The sequence below is a fragment of the Salvelinus sp. IW2-2015 genome, unplaced genomic scaffold, assembly GCF_002910315.2.
Source record: "Salvelinus sp. IW2-2015 unplaced genomic scaffold, ASM291031v2 Un_scaffold3051, whole genome shotgun sequence".
Taxonomy (NCBI): domain Eukaryota; kingdom Metazoa; phylum Chordata; class Actinopteri; order Salmoniformes; family Salmonidae; genus Salvelinus; species Salvelinus sp. IW2-2015.
Genome location: NW_019944343.1, coordinates 92,320 through 102,367, shown reverse-complemented (window position 1 = coordinate 102,367; position 10,048 = coordinate 92,320). Strand labels below are relative to the sequence as shown.

Here is a 10,048-nt window from a genome sequence, read left to right as displayed (position 1 = left end):
ACTAATAATCAGTGTGGAGACGATGTTATTATAATGCGGTTGAGAGAACAGATAGGAGCTCTAATACGTGTAGAGAACAGATAGGTTACTATAAGTATACAGGTGTGAGAAAGATGGTTACTATAATGACAGTGTTGAAACAGAAATAAGGGTTTATATCATACAGTAAGTTGAGAACAGATAGGTTTACTATAATACACGTGTTGAGAACAGATAGGTTACTATTAATTATGCAGTGTTGAGAACAGATAGGTTACTATAATACTGTTGAGAACAGATAGGTGTACTATACAGTACAGTGTTGAGAACAGATAGTTACTATATAAAGTTGTTGGAGAAAATAGACTAAGTACAGTGTTAAACAGTAGGTACAATAATCAGTGTTGAGAACAGATTGCGTTACTATAATTACAGTGTTGAGAAACAGTAGTACATAAACGTGTAGAATAGCTATATACAGTTGTTGAGAACAGATAAGGTTACTAATATAAGTGTTGACGAACAATAGGTTATATAATACAGTGTTGAGAACAGATAGGTTACTATTATACAGTGTAGAGAACAGAAGGTTACTATAATACAGTGTTGGGAGAAAATAAAACTAACTAAGTGAGAAATAGGTTGACTAATAGTGTTAGAACGTTATAAGCTGTTGAGAAGCGTATAGGTTACTAATAAATCAGTGTTGAAGAACAGATACGCGTTACTATATATACTAGTCGTTTGAGAACAGATAGGTTACTATAATACAGTGTAGAGAACAGATAGGTTACTAAACGCAGTGTTGAGAACAGATAGGTACTATAAATACAAGTGTTCGAAGAAGAGTAAGGTTACTATAATACAGTGTTAGAGAACAGATAGGTTACTATAATACAGTGTTTGAGAACAGACTAGGCTTACTATAATACAGTGTTGGAAACAGATAGGTTACTATAATACAGTGTTGAGAACAGATAGGTTACTATAATACAGTGTAGAAGAACAGATAGGTTACTATACAAGCAGTGGTTGAGAACAGATAGGTTACTATAATAAGTGTTGGGTACCCCCTGTTGTCCAATCAGCCCAAAGTGGGAGGTTTATAATACAATAGTCCCAGATGTGTCAAGTCACATCAGAACCATACTGTATCTCTCAGACAGATGTGTACTTGTGTTCTTTCTAGAGCCTGTGTGGACCTGAATTAAACGTTGTGTTGATGGAATGACTGAATGTTTTTAAAATATGTTGTATTACCGTTTTTCTAACGTTGAATTAACATTCAATTAACATTCAATGAACAATGTTTAAAAAAATGTCCATTGATGTTGTATTAACGTGGTTTTAATGTTGTCTGTGTGCAGATGGACCGAGGCCGTCCCAGAAGGAGATCGTCTCTCTCAGAGCCTTCATGCTGCTGTTCCTCAAACAACTGATACTCAAGGTAACATGAATGTTTTACATACAACATACCACATAATAACTAGTTCGTCCAGGAGTTCCTCAAACAACTCATACTCAAGGTAACATGAATGTTTTACATACAACATACCACATAATAACTAGTTCGTCCAGTAGTTCCTCAATCAACTCATACTGAAGGTACTGAACTACATATATTTTTTATTAGGAATGTCACAGTTTATTCAGTTAACTCAAGTTAATAACTTTTTGTAAATTTTAGTGGGCTAAGTTTTTTTCCCAGCGATTAATCACATTGTCTGAAAGCATTGAAAATACACCGAGAACGTCCGAAATACACCGTCTACGCCGAGAACGTCCAAAATACACCATCTACCCCGACAACGTCCAAAATACACCGTCTACGCCGAGAACGTCCAACATACACGTTGTGAGAACGTCCAACATACACCGAGAACGTCCAAAATACAGCGTCTACACCGAGAACGTCCAAAATACAGCGTCTACACCGAGAACGTCCAAAATACAGCGTCTACACCGAGAACGTCCAAAATACACAGTCTACGCCGAGAACGTCCAAAATACACCATCTACCCCGACAACGTCCAAAATACACCGTCTACGCCGAGAACGTCCAACATACACGTTGTGAGAACGTCCAACATACACCGAGAACGTCCAAAATACAGCGTCTACACCGAGAACGTCCAAAATATGTTGTGCACGTTGATGGGGTAAACATTTCTGTGGCACACCTAAACTTTTCTTAATAATGTATTTAGTGTAAATGACTTCCATCTCATATGAGCCCTACTGTAAATGATCCATTTTGTGTGACCGACATTTGTCACAGATTAAATACGGTTTATTTAAACTATTTTCGTCATTCCTTTCTCATGATGGTTAATTTGTGTGTACCCCTTTAAGAGCGTCCCACAAATCTCTGATAGAAAGATTTACTCCGGTAGCTCTGGTCAAATCAAATCAAACTTTATTAGTCACATGCGCCGAATACAACAGGTGTAGTAGACCTTACCGTGAAATGCTTACTGACAAGCCCTTCACCAACAATGCAGTTCAAGAAATAGAGTTAAGAAAATATTTACTAAATAATCTAAAGTAAAACAAAATAAAATCAATCAAGACGTAACACAAGACATTTACAAAACAATTCATTCCATCTAAAAACAGTTGGTCTTACTTGCGAATACAGTAGGTCTTACTTGCGAATACAGTAGGTCTTACTTGCGAATACATTTGGTCTTACTTGCGAATACAGTTGGTCTTTCTTGCGAATACAGTAGGTCTTACTTGCAAATAGAGTAGGTCTTACTTGTGAGTACAGTAGGTCTTTCTTGTGAATACAGTAGGACTTGTGAATACAGTAGGTATTATTTGTGAATACAGTAGAGTAGGTCTTACTTGCAAATACAGTAGGTCTTACTTGCAAATACAGTAGGTCTTACTTGCAAATACAGTAGGTCTTACTTGCAAATACAGTAGGTCTTACTTGCAAATACAGTATGTCTTACTTGCGAATACTACAGTAGGTATTACTTGTGAATACAGTACGTCTTATTTGTGTTGCGCCTTCTTCACCACACTGTCTGTTCCACCTTCTCCACTTCTGTCCCGTCGATGTGGATAGGGGGGTGCTCCCTCTGCTGTTTCCTGAAGTCCACGATCATCTCCTTTGTTTTGTTGACGTTGAGTGAGAGGTTATTTTCCTGACACCACACTCCGAGTACCCTTACCTCCTACCTACAGGCTGTCTCATCGTTGTTGGTAATCAAGCCCACTACTGTAGTGTCGTCTGCAAACTTGATGATTGAGTTGGAGGCGTGCATGGCCACGCTGTCATGGGTGAACAGAGAGTACAGGAGGGGGCTGAGCACGCACCCTTGTGGGGCCCCAGTGTTGAAGGTCAGCGAAGTGGAGATGTTGTTTCCTAACTTCACCACCTGGGGCGTCCCGTCAGAAAGTCCAGGATCCAATTGCACAGGGCGGAGTTGAGACCCAGGGCCTCCAGCTTGATGATGAGCTTGGAAGGTACTATGGTGTTGAATGCTGAGCTGTACTCAATGAACACCATTCTTACATAGGTATTCCTCTTGTCCAGATGGGTTAGGGCAGTGTGCAGTGTGATGACGATTGCGTCATCTGTGGACCTGTTGGGGTGGTAAGCAAATTGGAGTGGGTCTAGGGTGTCAGGTAAGGTGGCGGTGATATGATCCTTGACTAGCCTCTCCAAGCACTTCATGATGACAGAAGCGAGTGCTACGGGGCAGTAATCATGTAGTTCAGTTATTTTGCCTTCTTGGGTTCAGGAACTATGGTGGCCATCTTGAAGCATGTCCGTAAACACACCAGCCAGCTAGTCTGCGCATGCTCTGAGGACGCGGCTAGGGGATGCCGTCTGGGCCAGTAGCCTTGCGAGGGTTAACAAGTTAAAATGTTTTACTCACGTCAGCCACTGAGACGGAGAGGGGGGTGACGCAGTCTTTGTTAGCAAGCCGTGACGGTTGCACTGTATTATCCTCAAAGTGGTTAAAGAAGGTGTTTAGTTTGTCTGGAAGTGTGACGTCGGTATCCGTGACGGGGCTGGTTCGTGATTTCCTGCCACATATGTCTCTTATCTGAACCGTTGAATTACGACTCCACTTTGTCCCTGTACCGGTATTTCACTTGTTTGATTGCTTTGCGGAGGGAATAACTACACTTTTTATATTCAGCCATTTTTCCAGACCTCTTTCCATGGTTAAATGTGGTGGATCGCGCTTTCAGTTTGGTGTGAATGCCGCCATCCATCCACTGTTTCTGGTTAGGGAAGGTTTTAATAGTCACAGTGGGTACAACATCTCCAATGCACTTCCTTATAAACTCACTAACCAGCTTATAGATCGATGTTGTTCTCTGAGGCTGACCGGAACACATCCCAGTCCACGTGATCAAAACAAGTGTGGCTTCCGACTGGTCAGTCCAGTGTTGAATGGGTCTCGTCACTGGTACATCCTGTTTGAGTTTCTTGCCAGTAAGACAGAATGAGCAAGATGGCGTCATGGTCGAATTTGCCCAAGGGAGGGTGGGGGAGGGCTTTGTGTGCATCGCGGAAGTTAGAGTAGCAGTGGTCGAGAGTATTACTGCTGCGCGTCGTGCAATCAATATGCTGATAGAATTTAGGTAGCCTTGTTTTCAAATTTGATTTGTTAAAATCCCCAGCTACAATAAACTAACCCTCAGGATATATAGTTTCCAGTTTACATAGAGTCCAGTGAAGTTCCTGGACTCTTGGTGTCTGCTTGAGGGGAATGTACACAGCTGTGGTTATAACTGATGAGAATTCTCTTGGGAGGTAATATGGCCGGCATATGATTGTAAGGAATTCTAGGTTGGGTGAGCAGAAGGACTTGAGTTCCTGTATGTTGTTATGGTTACACCATGAGTCGTTAATCATAAAGCATACATCCCCACCCTTCCTCTTCCCAGAGAGGTGTTTATCTCTGACGGCGTGATGAAGCCCGGTGGCTGGACCGATTCCGACAACATATCCCGAGAAAGCCATGTTTCCGTGAAACAGAGAATGTTACAATCTCTGAGGTCTCTCTGAAAGGCAACCCTTGCTCGATTTTCGTATACCTTGTTGTCAAGAGACGTTGGCGAGTAGTTTACTTGGGAGCGGTGGGCGATGTGCCCGTCTACGGAGCCTGACCAGAAGACCGCTCCGTCAGCCCTTCTGCGGCGCCGTTGTTTTGGGTCGCCTACTGGGATCCGATCCATTGTCCTGGGTGGTGGTTTGAACAGAGGATCCGCTTTGGGAAAGTTGTATTCCTGGTCTTAATGTTGGTCAGTTGACGTTGCTCTTATATCCAATAGTTCCTCCCGGCTGTATGTAATAACACTTCAGATTTCCTGGGCTAACAATGTAAGAAATAATACATTTAAAAAAAATGAAATACTGCATAGTTTACCAAGAACGCGAAGCGATGCTACCATCTCTGTCGGCACCATTTTTCTGTACATTTAACACTGTGACGATGCCTGGATCTACCTATAACATGTTATCAATGATGTAAGATGTTATCATTGACCTTTCCGATACGTAGCTCTGTTCCTGAGCCCCCTAAAGCCCTGTGATGAAGACTAATCACACCTTTCTATATGTAGCTCTGTTCCCTGTGATGAAGACTAATCACACCTTTCTATATGTAGCTCTGTTCCCTGTGATGAAGACTAATCACACCTTTCTATATGTCAAATCAAATCAAATGTATTTATAAAGCCCTTCTTACATCAGCTGATATCTCAAAGTGCTGTACAGTGAAACCCAAGCCTCAAAACCCCAAACAGCAAGCATAGTGTAAAGCTCTGTTCCTGGGCACCATAAAGCCCTGTGATGAAGCATCATCTTTTTCTGTCACTCCTCTTTCCTCTCCTCTCCTCTCCTCTCTCTCCTCTCCTCTCCTCTCCTCTCTCTCCTCTCCTTCTCCTCTCCTCGTCCTCTGCCTTCATCTCTTCCTTCCTCTCCTCTCCTCTCCTCCTCCCTCTCCTTCTCTCTCCTCTCCTCTCTCTCCCTCCTCTCCTCTTCCCTCCTCGCTCTGTTGGTTTGTTTATTGTTTTTCTGTCTGTTTGTTTGTCTTAAGCCCCCTGGGGGGGTTCTGGGGTAATCGCAGGTGCCGTGTGTGAAGAATTCTATTATGGACGCAGTGCTCAAAAAAGTGTATGTGTGTGTTGTTGTGTGTGTTGTTGTGACAGGAAGTGGTTAATGTGGTTGTCAAGTAGCGCCTCTGCACGTGTTAAAAATCATTTTCACTCATAATCCCTCTTTCTCCCCCCTTGTGGCTTTTTTCATTGGTTTGTTACCATGAATCATCTCTCATCTCCCGTCCTCTGTAGCCGTGAGCGTTTTAAAACTCCTAACAGTAAACACACATATTGATACGGGCTGGGACAACATTCATAAATATATATATATTTTTCCCACTTTGAGACGCCTCGGGCTTTAATTTATTGAACCTTTATTTAACAACAAGTTCTTGTTACAATGGCGGCCCTATCCGAGTCAAACCCATGTGCGCGCGCTCTATGGGACCTTTGCCGGCTGGAGTGTGAAAGCGGCCTGGATTCAAAACCAGGGTGTCTCAATGAGATGCATCATCTTAGACCGCTGAGGGCTCTGGGACCCTTCCGTCCCGCAATGATACCTTAAAAGAAATCTATATTGTTTCAACTAAATTATGTATTCAGTGAACTGTTTCACAGCTTTTTTGTACCCTCAACGTTTAGGTTCCAAGGTTACCCGAACCAATAAATAATAATGAGTAAATATTTATAACTTATAATATTATAAAATCAAATAAACCTCCAAGTTGAGAAGTAGGAAAGATTCAGTCATTTAAAAAATGGATGTGTTTTGGTCACTTGTTTCACTCATTCAACTAGAAATGATGTGTTTGAGCATCTTTATTCTAAAATGACTGGTTACACAAAACACACCAGTGCTTTTAACATTCAAGGTCTTTTCACTTACACTATTACATTTACATTAATTTACATTTAGTCATTTAGCAGACGCTCTTATCACAGAGCGATATTTGAACACACCGTTGACATAATTATTTTTATTGTGTATGTTCATTTATACAGTCCATTAGTAATTTAACATGTCATCACCTGAGGCTTTGAACTGACAAACCTTCTTGGTTCACAGCCATTCCACGCTTCCCTGTTTGCCACCACGTTGTGTTTAGTTATTAGTGTTCTCCTCAATCATGTCATTTAATTGATTGTAAATCTCAGCAATATCAAGGGTTTTTCTGCATAATTGTCTAATGTTGGTTGGGGCTATTAACCTTGTTTTAAAAATGTTACTCCTGAATCACTATGATAAAATATTTTATTTTTTTAACGAGCTGAGATTTACTTTGGAAGCCCAAAGTGTAGCAATACAGGTGAAAATCAGTTTCCTGACCAAGACATGGTGGCAAAGCAGGTAACATCGGAACGCTGTGAACCAAGAGGTTTGAGTTCATATCAGGTGAGGACTGTTGAATATTAATGACTGTATGAATTAGCTGATGGATTATGTCAACGTGTGTCAATATGTAAGTTTGGAACATTGTATGTTAAAGAAGTTCGTGTCCAGTAATCATTTCTAGTGAATTAACATATGGAGACAATTTGAACAAACACATTATTTTACGTTGACAGAATGTTTTGCCTCGTGTCCTGTCAGGATACATTCTGTCCATCCCTGTTGATTTTTATAATGAAATGGAAACAGCCGGTGTACAGAGGTGGAGGTATTAATATATATTAATATATTACAAAACAATTCATCACCTGAGGAAAAAGAGAATTGAGAGACAGAGTCGTTTAGATGTGGATTTCAATATACTGGATTCTGTTTATGGGATATTATCTAAGCTTCTGTCTGTCTGTCTGTCTGTCTGTCTGTCTGTCTGTTATGTTGTCTGTCTGTCTGTCTGTCTGTCTGTCTTGTCTGTCTGTCTGTCTGTCTGTCTGTCTGTCTGTCTGTCCTGTCTGTCCGGTCTGTCTGTCCTGTCTGGTCTGTCTGTCTGTCTGTCTGTCTGTCTGTCTGTCTGTCCTGTCTGTCATGTCTGTCTGTCTGCTGTCTGCTGTCTGTCTGTCTGTCTGTCTGTCTGTCTGTCTGTCTGTCTGTCCTGTCTGTCTGTCTGTCTGTCCCTGTTGTCTGTCTGTCTGTCTGTCTGTCCTGTCTGTCCTGTTGTCTGTCTGTCTGTCTGTCTGTCTGTCCTGTCTGTCTGTCTGTCTGTCATGTCTGTCCTGTCTGTCTGTTGTCTGTCTGTCTGTCTGTCTGTCTGTCTGTCTGTCTGTCTGTCTGGTCTGTCTGTCTGTCTTTGTCTGCTGTCTGTCCTGTCTGTCTGCTGTCTGTCTGTCTGTCTGTTGTCTGTCTGTTCTGTCTGTCTGTCCTGTCTGTCTGTCTGTCTGTCTGTCCTGTCTGTCTGTCTGTCTGTCTGTACTGTCCTGTCTGTCTGTCTGTCTGTCTGTCTGTCTGTCTGTCCTGTCTGTCTGTCTTCTGTCTGTCTGTCTGGTCATGTCTGTCTGATTCAATTCAAATTCAGCTGCTTATTGGCATGAAAAATTTGTGTCAATATTGCCACAGCAACAATGTATACAATATAGCATTGTTAATACAATTACAAACAATGACAAATAATAACCTATAGAATGGCCGTAAATATAATGACAAAATTAAATATAAAATAGTAACAATAAAATGGTAACAGTCATAGTCCGAATGTCATGTATGGTGTAATGCACCCTACCAACCACCACTATCATTAACTGCTATCAATTACCATTACCACCCCATACCATTACTATTTGGAATGATAAACAACAATAATAATACTAATAACAATAACAGTAAAAAATATTTAATAATAAGTAAGTTACTGCTTACTTGGCCCCGCTGTTATTATTCAGTGTCCCTCAGGCTATGGCAGGCCAAATACCTATTTGGCTGCAAAGAAGGAGCCATTGCTCCTTCGCCATAGATATTTTTGTTTTTCCTCTGGGTTAAATAAGTTAATTTGGGAATAAAGTAGTCCATGTTCTGTGGAATAATGATTCTTGGCTGAGGATATTTTAATCAAGTCACGGAGAAAGTGCATCTCTGTTTCTACCTCCCCTGTTCGTGCAGTGACCACAATAGGCACGCTCCTCTTTGGGTAGCCATGTCTTTTTTATGTCTGCCGGTTTCTTATTGCATCGGTGGTCACTCAGCCCTGTACTTGGTAAGGATCTGTCTCTGCTTCGAATCTCTGAAGAGTAGAGATCTTCAGTCCAATTCATATTCTCTGGGTTTAGGGTCAGATAGCAATTTAAGTCGGCTTGGGATTTTGTTTTGTTTTTCCAATGTTGTAAATATGAGTTCCTTTGATTGGTTCATGATTTCTGTTTTATTGAAATCTTTCTTTTGAAGCAGTGGCCTGTGTAGCTTGGTTGGTTAGGTCCAACACCAGTGACTGAAGAGTGGCTCGTTTCTTGGGCTCAGTTTCTTGGGTTTTTGAAGTGCTTTAAATTGCAGACTCGAATTTGACTTGAATTTAGATGTAGCAAAATTTTTAATGATTTCTTTTCCTGTATTTTCATTATTACTGGAAAAGCGGCCCAAATTCTGCCCTACATGGCATAGTTGGTGTATTTTCTCGCTGGACTTGTAGGATTTCCGACAGAATTCCTGCATGTAGGGTTTCAATTGGATGTTTGTCGCCCCACATTTTAAAGTCCATTCTATTGAGTGGCCCGCCTAACCTAACTTCCGGTAAAGAGCTATTGGTAAGGATTACAATGTCAAATATTTTGGTCCAAATCTAATTGGATGTTGATTTTGAAATATATTTCATTTTTATTGCAATCCAATGCTCTGCGGGCTTTTTTTTGAGTGCATTCACTGCCATAGTTAAAGTTTCCGATGCCAAGATATTGGTCAGAAGACAAGGTAGGTGTAATTTTTTGTGTGTTCATTATGGTGTTTGTTCAGGTGAATTTATATTTGTGTTTCTGAATCTGTTTTGTTTTTGGAAATCATGATTTTAGTTTTTTGGGAAATTTACTACAGGGCCAATTATGGCAATATTGGCTCTAAGATATATTAAGTTCT

At 41.0% G+C, this 10,048-nt stretch overlaps 1 long non-coding RNA gene across 1 annotated transcript in view; it reads left to right on the top strand.

Annotated features, from left to right (window-relative positions):
- The first annotated feature begins 1,345 nt into the window (after positions 1–1,345).
- The window catches only part of LOC112075264 (uncharacterized), a 16,765-nt gene continuing 8,062 nt past the window's right edge, over positions 1,346–10,048 (top strand). The window contains exon 1 of the long non-coding RNA XR_002894949.2: positions 1,346–1,426. This is a non-coding gene — a long non-coding RNA (uncharacterized lncRNA). The remainder of the gene's footprint in view (positions 1,427–10,048) is intronic.